Source organism: Triticum aestivum, chromosome 1D (genome assembly GCF_018294505.1).
Source record: "Triticum aestivum cultivar Chinese Spring chromosome 1D, IWGSC CS RefSeq v2.1, whole genome shotgun sequence".
Classification (NCBI taxonomy): Eukaryota; Viridiplantae; Streptophyta; class Magnoliopsida; order Poales; family Poaceae; genus Triticum; species Triticum aestivum.
The window spans coordinates 255,169,886-255,178,759 of NC_057796.1; the positions used below are offsets into that span (position 1 = coordinate 255,169,886).

At 42.8% G+C, this 8,874-nt stretch overlaps 1 non-coding gene across 1 annotated transcript; it reads right to left on the reverse strand.

The window, feature by feature from the left end:
• Nucleotides 1-5,890: 5,890 nt before the first annotated feature.
• Nucleotides 5,891-6,023, reverse strand: LOC123183893 (small nucleolar RNA snoR77). Its single transcript, XR_006492881.1, has one exon. It is a non-coding gene; the product is annotated as a small nucleolar RNA snoR77 (small nucleolar RNA).
• Between the last annotated feature and the right edge of the window lie 2,851 nt (nt 6,024-8,874).

An 8,874-nucleotide genomic window follows, 5' to 3' on the forward strand; every position in this document is an offset into this window, starting at 1 on the left:
CACTAGTTGGACTAATATCTTCTTCATGCATTCGTTGTTGATCTGTGGATTCTTGATTTTGCATTCTTTTTTTTTCATCTTTGGTTCGGTAGAAGTAGATGTTGCTTCCCCTCTAGTTGCACATGCAGCCGCATCATTGCCTTCAATTGTATTAAGGAGTGCACTAACATCTATTAAATTTCTTTCTATCAACAAATCAATGTATTGCCCTTCCCAAAACCAAAATGAGCATCCTTCGTCCTACACAAAAGAATGAGCAAGCTCGAAGTGAGCCACCGCAATTTAGCTAAAGAATGAATTGTGAAACGAGCTACCACAAGTGCACGTACCCCGTTGTTTTTGCATTTGAAGAACATCCATCCAAGGTGCTTCGGCGTGCTCGAAGTGAGCCGCAGCACTTTCCGCGTGCAGTCGTCGCACTCTATGAGCGGCATCGGTATGGGAGATGCTCCCTTGTCTGGGCTGCGGGAGAGGCTCCCCGACCACTCCATCGCTTGGGGCAGCAACCGGCGGCCGGAAAAAGCCAAATCCGGCGGCCCGCGATGAAGTGTGCAGATCCGCAAATCCGGCGGCCGCCGACGCAGTGGGGGGGAGGGGGAGGCCTCGTGCGCGTGGCGGCCTTCCGGCGGGCTCCTGCCGGCTGCGGTCGCCGGAATCGTGGGCGGCGGCCGGCGGCGGCGCGAGAGGGGAGAGGAGAGGTGGTTGGTGGGAGAAAGCGCGGGCCCCCACCAACCACTTCCACTTATATGCAGGGCACCGCAGTCGTGAGGGGGAAACCCGCGTTTTCCCGGGTTGGGCTCGGGATTTTGCCGCGCCCCCTAAAATTTTTTGCGGGCCGGGGCGGGATGCTGGGTCTGATCGGGCAGGTTTTTCCGCCCCGGCCCACATTTTGGCGGTTATTTCACGGGTCGGGGCGGGATGCGGGGTCTGCTAGAGTTGCTCTAAAATATCACTATAAGTAGACTGCAAGTTACCGGCAAACTGTAATGGCAGTCTAATTATCACTATAATTTTCTCCCAAATGTTGTAAGTGGACTGTGCATTGATGCCAGACCTAGAAAGGGTACTTGATGGATCAGTAGGCTGTGGATCAGAGAGGGTACGTTGATGGTCCAGTTCCAACCTGATTAGGATTGGCATTTTACCGTTGACATGCATACACTGGAGATACACTAAAAAGGGACACACAAATACATACAAGTGTCGTTCTATTATTGATTGAAAAACTTGACTGATGTCCATTGATTTTCAGTCAAACGTCAAAGAGACATAATGAATCTTTCAGTTATGAACTTTATGACAATAATGACTCTCAAGTTCAGCAAGAGCTCGTACAAAAGATATGGAAAGTGTTTGAGACTATACTAGAAAAGGTAATTACTTCTCTCAATTCGTAGTGCCGAGCCACGAACGCTGCCCGACGTCGGAGATCTCCAGTCCGAAGTTCCCGAAGGGCGACCGAAGAAACCGGACTTGCCCTTCGGCGTCTTCTTCGGCGCCATCGGGGAGCGGCCGGTGGCCGAGCGGGGAGCGGGGCGGCGACGTGCGGAGCGGGGCGGAGGCAGACGGAGCGGGGCGGAGGCGGACGGAGCGGGCGGCGGACGGAGCAGCGCCAGAGAGGAGGCGGACGGAGCGGGGCCAGGCGGAGGATGGACCGGAGGCGGATGCGTCCGGAGAGGAGGCGGGCAGGGTCAGGGCGAGCGAAGGCGAACGCGATGGGGCAGCGCGGCGGCAGGCAGTGGCCAAGGCGGGGTGGAATCAGTGGCGGGGGTCTGGATCTACGGCGGGGCGAGGCCTTAAAAAGTTAACACGTAACTCTTGCAAACTACTCCCTCTGTTCCATAATGTAAGATGTTTTTTTACATTAATGTAGTGTCAAAAAGCGTCTTATATTATGAGACGGAGGGAGTATTTCAAGAGCCCGTGACTCTGCCGAGGGCTCCCCGGTAGGTTCTAGTCTCTCTTTATACACTCTACTAGTTACCAGTAGTATCACGTGGTTGTAGCCCTCCCACTTCCCCGCATTACCAGGATCACCACAGATCTGCAGTTTGGAGTTTACTTTCAGTCTTAGCCAATCTTCAATCAGCAATGTGACGATATGAATTTTTTAGTTCCCTTTGATCCGTGAGAATTTTACCCAGCACGTGTTGATATATATCGAACTGTTCCATGTGAATTCTTTGACACTTATCTTTCTCGAAGTGTTGTCAGGAAGAAATCTTTGGATGTCTACAGAGCTCAGTCGCTGGTTGCATTGACAAACAAGCCATGTGCGCCATCTAATAACAAAGCCACGCGCCCCAAGATTTCCCAAATAAATGCAAATCCGTCAACCACCCCAGGTTTTCAGTATAAGTTCAGATCATCTCTGTAAGAGCAGCAATGTTCATTTCCTTTTTCTCTTGCGTCCAAGATGAGGCTGTTCTTCAAGCTCTTCGCCGTCTTGGCCATCATGGCTGCTCTGTCGGCTACAAATGTGCTGTCGCCAGTTGGTGTGTGGGCGAGGACGCCAGGGAGAGCGCCACCTTCGCCGACGCCGTCCGCGCTCAGGGGCCGCGTGAAGCCGATTAATCCCGCGCCACAGCCTCCGCCACCAGCGGAGATGGGTAGAGTGCGGCCATTGCGTTCACCGCCTCCGCGACCATCACCAAATCACCAGCGAAGCGTCGGCTCTACGCACTTTCCTCCACCACCATTAAGGTGCTACTAGATCTATGTTTCGACTTAATCTTGATCTGTAAAGATCATGTTATTGGTTCTCTTTACCAAGAACGCTTCTGTGTAACGCTTGTGTAAACACCGTGTTGTGAAACATGCTGAGATTCTTGCTTTACCTTTTCTATTATCTTCACAAATACTCCCTCCATTCATTGTTATAAGATGTTCTAGTTTTCTTGAATGACAGACGTATTTTAGTGTGTTTGTTTACTCATTTCTATCTATATCTAGTCTATATTAAAATATTCAAAACGTCTTACAATAGTGGTAAGGCTGAACGAAGAGAGTACATTGTAATCGTATGTTTATGTTTAGAAAAATAAACTGAACATGTTAGTCTACGTCCGGTACGCCTACGACAGTAGACACCGTGTGTCTGAAATTTGACTTCACACATGATGTTACGATAGTAGACACTCAGTGTGTTCGAAATTTGACTTAACACATGATGTGTTGTAATTGAACGTTTTTCACGTACAAGGACTAAATTTAAGGTAAAAACTCTATATTTACAGATCTAATCTACATAGTATGAAGCTATCTATGAAGTATGGGATCATCTGGGCCGGGTTTCAGAGAGGCTATCTATGAAGCTTATGTGCAAAGTGGACATAAAGCCTTTACGTTGGAAATTTTATTCCGCGGACAGCGGCTTGGTCCGGCGTTGCCTCCTGGCGTGGGGTGGCACCAGCTACTCACGTGACAACTTGGTACGTGTGGTGAGAGCAGTGACAAACGATGCATGAGGAACGTGTCCAGGCGCCAGTCCACTCGGTGCAGGAAATCCTGGCACTTTCCATGAATTTTTGTAGAGCGAAGAGGCCAAGTTCTGGCATTGCGCGACATGGATGGATCAAACCTCCAGCTGATTTCGTTGCGGTAAACGTGGATGTATCTCTCCTTAGTGATGACGAACGTGGAGCAATAGGGGTGGTTCTCAAAGATGAACATGGTAATTTTATTGTTGCTGATAGAAGACCAGTCAATTTCATCTGCGATGCCGCTACAATGAAAACCCTTGCTTTGAGAGATGGTCTCCTCTTAGCTTGAGAGATTGGAGGCACGAGATTAATTGTGCAGTCTGATTGGTGATGATAACAATGGGAGATTAAGGAAACTCTATAGGGTCACGGCGGATATGAAGAATGTACCTTTTTGTGTAGAGTTATTGCAATTGTTAAATTTAATCAATGTCCTACAGATATCTTAGTACGCAACTTGCTGATGATGTAACTATTTTACACAATGAATAAAGATGCCATGAACGAATATCCATTTCTGAGTCCAGGCTCATTTGCACATGTACTGAAGAAAAAATCATAACAAATAATAGAAAAATTCAAACAATTCTAATTTTTTTGCATGGTAGATAATTTGGTGCGTGAGATCTGCTCCAATTTTTAAATCATTTAGACATCTGAGTAGCTCTCAGCAAAAGAGACAAATTTGGGGTCTCTAAAAAAGTTTACTGTTTTCCTGTTTTTCTTTTTTGCTGAGAGCTACTCAGATGTCCAAATGATCTGAAAATTAAAGTGGACCTCACAAAATAAATTATCTACCATGCAAAAAATGGAATTTTTTATGATTTTTTTTCTGACTGGGTGTAGATGAGCCTGGGCACCGAATCGCTGCACTCATACCATGAAGGCTTTCTCTCAAAGAAAAAGGAGAACTAATCTATGAAATAAGCTTACGAATCCTCCCGATTCCCCACTAAACCTCTTGCCAACCTACCGCCCCTACCCTTCATTTCCATCCAACCAACAAATGCCACACCTGCGCATAAGTTAATTTCGTAGATTAATTCATGTAGGTGTAGCGTTTCTCATTAAGTGTCTCATTCCCTTTCGATTTCTCACATACCGGTTGCCCCTCCCTCTCACCCCCTCAGACCCACTGCTGACTCCTTATAGCGTCCCTCGAATACATTTTTTTTCTCAATACACCTTTTGGAGCTCTCAGAAAGGAGAACATATATAAAGGCGGGCATTTGTGAGAACCACTCCATATTTAACTAAAATCAAATTTCCAATCCATCATGCCATCTTTAAATAGGCATGGTATGTATTTCAGACTCCTCACTTTGCACATATTATCCTCCAATAGAAAATTTGTATCATCAACATACTGAAGAATGTCTAAATTACCATCAATCAAGTGAGGCACCACACCTCCAATCACTACCTGGTCTTGTGTTTGCTTGATCATCATGGCTAGCCCATCAACAATTATCAATAATGGTGTTAAAGGATCCCCCTTTCTCGATCTATTGAATGTGGGGAAGTAAGGTCCACTATTGTCATTCACCTTAATGGCAACTCTCCTTCCTTTGACAGTTCTCATCACCCAATCATACCATTTATCTCCAGAACCTTGAGCTGCCTGATTTGATACAAAAAGGACCATTGTACTTTATCATATGCTTTCTCAAAGTCTATCTTGAGAAGCACCCTTGAAGTTTGAGCAGATCATACCTCATGTAATCTCATGCGGCAAAATGGAACTTTACATGATGTATCTTTCCTTGATTTTGTATGTTCCCCATAACCTTATCAGTGATCACCCACAATCTATTAGCTAAAACTTCAGTTAGTATCTTGTAACTAACATTCAACAAACATATGGGCCTGAAATTCTGAATTATATATCAGCATGAGGCACCTTAGGTATTAGAGAAATGATTCCTTGATTGAGTCTCTCAGTCTCCAGTTTTCATATATGAAAAGCAATGAACCAACTTTCAGATCAGAATTTGGCCATGTTTGATGAGTTTGTTCAAATGCATCAACAAATTCGGCATCGAGCAACACATGAGTAGCTCAAGGAAGATTTGATTAAACATTTGCGGCCGGTTAAAGGCGACAATTACAACATACGTACGAGTTGAATTCAAATTTAATTTTTTTTATTTGAAAACTTAGTTGGATTCTAATATTTAAATTATAACTACTGTTGCATTTGAATGTTATCATTGACGATTTGATATGCTATTATTTTGAGCTTGCGGACTTAAAAAAAGAGACAACAGCTTTAGGGGACAAGGTTGGATGGATGGCTCCATCTTTAATACTTAATAGTATAGAAAATATCAGATCAGCAAGTTCTAGAATTATCCAAAAGAGTTACCATTAATCAAAATAAAATAAATTTATATACAAATACGAATTGGATTGTTCTTAAGACTACTAGGCCAACTTCGAAGAGGGAAGCAAGCGCCCCCTCAGCTGATCTGAAGAGCAGAAGATTTAATCTCCAAGCAACACAACACCTCCATAGAAATTGTAATAAACAAAGGGCTGCCTGAATAATTGCTCGTTGATGTTACCATGAGATGAAGAGATGTTGAGCAAACAATATCATAAGAAATACAATAAAATTAAAAGAAATTATGGGCCAAAACAAATAGATTGGCTAAGATCGACAAGAGAAAATGGAGAGACGAAGCTCGTCACGTGCATAGTGATTTATCTCTGGTTGATAGATAATTTTGTTGGCTATGCTGCGGGAGCAGCCACCTCATGTGAATTTATAAGGTGGGGGAAGGAGGGGAAGGAGGAACCCGAGCAGGGGGTTGTTGGCCCAAAGCAAGGTTACGTGGATGCCCTTGTGCTGTCGTTTGATTCAAATCCAATGATGTGCACCGAGTTTGTCCGGTAGACTTCGTAGGCTTCAATAGTATATGGGGTCATAGCTTACTGGCCTAGACTAGGCCCAACTAAATGTACCACGCCATGTACGGCGGACGTCTATTGGAAATAGGTTCTCCCTCAAAAAAGGAAACATGCCTTTAAAACAAAATTCAAAATTTTCATTTTTTGTTTGCATTATTCAAAATTTCTTCGCATATCTAAAAGGTCCAAAAATTGGAATTCTGTTTGTTTTTAAAAATGTTAAGAAAATTTCATATACTTTAAAAAAAATGCACATTCAACTTTGTTCATTTAAAAAAATCTATTTTTCCAACAAAAAAATGTTCACAAATTCTAAATTTGTTCGTGCTTTTCAAATATGTTCTTTCCTCAAAAACAAATGTTCAGTATTATTAAAAGAATTTACATTTTCGAAAAATGTTCATGACTAAAAAGTATTTTTCATATTTTCCAAAAACTATTGGCGTTTTAAAAAAAACATATATTTGTTTTTCGTGCTTCTGTAAGAACACAAAAAAACCCGCTACATTAACCAGCTTGCTACAGTAAGTGTGCCGCTACTACACTAATGGGCTGGCCCAGTCGAGGCACACCCTGTGTCTCGGGCGTCCGTTTGATGTAGTGCGTGTCATATAGATGGTCTCGCTCGGCCACGCTAGTTGGGTTGCACTCTTCGTTGTTCTTTGCTCTCTGAAAAAAAACGACTACCACTTTTTTTTTAAATGGTGATAGAGATATCTTCATATTTTTTAATTTTCACAAATTCAATAAAAAAATGTTCACAAATTTGAAAAACCTCATTAATTTGAGCAAAGGTTCACGGAAAGTGTTCACGAATGAAAAAAGGAGAAAAAGGGAAAAAAAAGAAAAGAGAAAGAACCAAACAAAACCCGTCTTAGAAAAACTAAAATGAAAAACTGCCTTAGAGAAACTTGCAAACCTTCTATAAGGTTCCCAAAATTGGTGGGAAAAGGATTTACATGGGTCGGCCCTCATAGGAACTACCATACGATGCGTGAGCGCTTTCTACCATTAACACCTTAACCGGCGCTAGAAGCACCGAATTGCATTTTCCATGATTGGTTTGAGCCGAACTTGGAGAGGAGACCCAACGTTTGTTAGCGTCAAGTAGATGAGGCTTTGCGCTGGTTCATACGTGGCCCGCTCTATTGAGCAGTATTTTTTCGTTACTTCAGTCAGTCGGCTTTGTTCCAAAAAAAGGTTGTTTGAAATTATTTTAGGATTTTCAATATATAAGAACCTATTAAAAATTGAAAAAAATACATTTTAAAAAGTTCACCATTTATTAAAAAAATTGTTCAAAAACTTCTGCTTTATAAAAAAAGTTCACCATATATGACCAAAAAGTTCATTGTGTATTACAAAAATGTTCAACTTATATTAAAAAATGTTTCCATGAGTATTTTAAAAATGTCCAGTGTATAACAAAAAATAGTCACTTTTTCATATTCAATTTTTTTATCCCTTCAGAGGTTTGTTCCTGCGATATTGCACCAATTTCTTTCCAAGGGTTGGTTTCCATGTTCAAGTTGTCTTTCATGTGGTCATAATGCATAAGAGATTGTATGAGCTGGCCGCCTCTGGTCCTAATTTTCTTCGGTCTGCCATTTTGGGTAACAACATGTTGATGGTTATGGGCCTTGAAGCTTGTCTTTAGAACACTTGGGGAGATGTAGGGGTTCCTATTTCTTCAGAGGGACTGGGCACAGTGATGGATCGTGTTCTAGGGCTGAGAAGTGATTTGTTGGGCCCCTCCATAGACACAGTCTACTTTAGATTTCAAATATCTTGATTCTGACGCCTTTGCTTGATGTACCACCACAAAGAAGCACACGCCTTTTGATCTGGACAAGAATTCAAGTGACACTGAGATGCTAGATTTGGTGGTTGCACCTTGTGGGCGTCAGAGATACAAACTCACTAAAAGGGCTACTCCTTTGGTGACTACAGAGCTATGTGTGGTCTTCGCAATGACAAGAAAGGCTTTGTGGAACTGAATCTTCCACTTGATGGTACTTTGCTTCACAAGAAATCCTCTGTCCGGGTGGCGTCCACTCTGGCTCTACTTCATGTTAGTACTACACAAAGGATGGGGGGTTTGATGTAGGGTGGAACCCCAATCATTGATCTTTCACGAATTGGACGGGGGTTCCTCGAAGAACACGAAGAACACAGGGAAGAGCGGGGAGAAATCACAAGAGGAGCACTTGGGAACAAGTTCAATCACACACCCACTAGGCAATCAAACACACAAGAACAAAAAGGTACATGAACAATCAAGGGGAAAGATACAAGGTAGAGTTGATACGTCTCCGTCGTATCTATAATTTTTGATTGTTTCATGCCAATATTATACAACTTTCACATATTTTTGGCAACTTTTTATATGATTTATTGGACTAACCTATTGATCCAGTGCCCAGTGCCAGTTCCTGTTTGTTGCATGTTTTTTGTATCGCAGAAAATCCATATCAAACGAAGT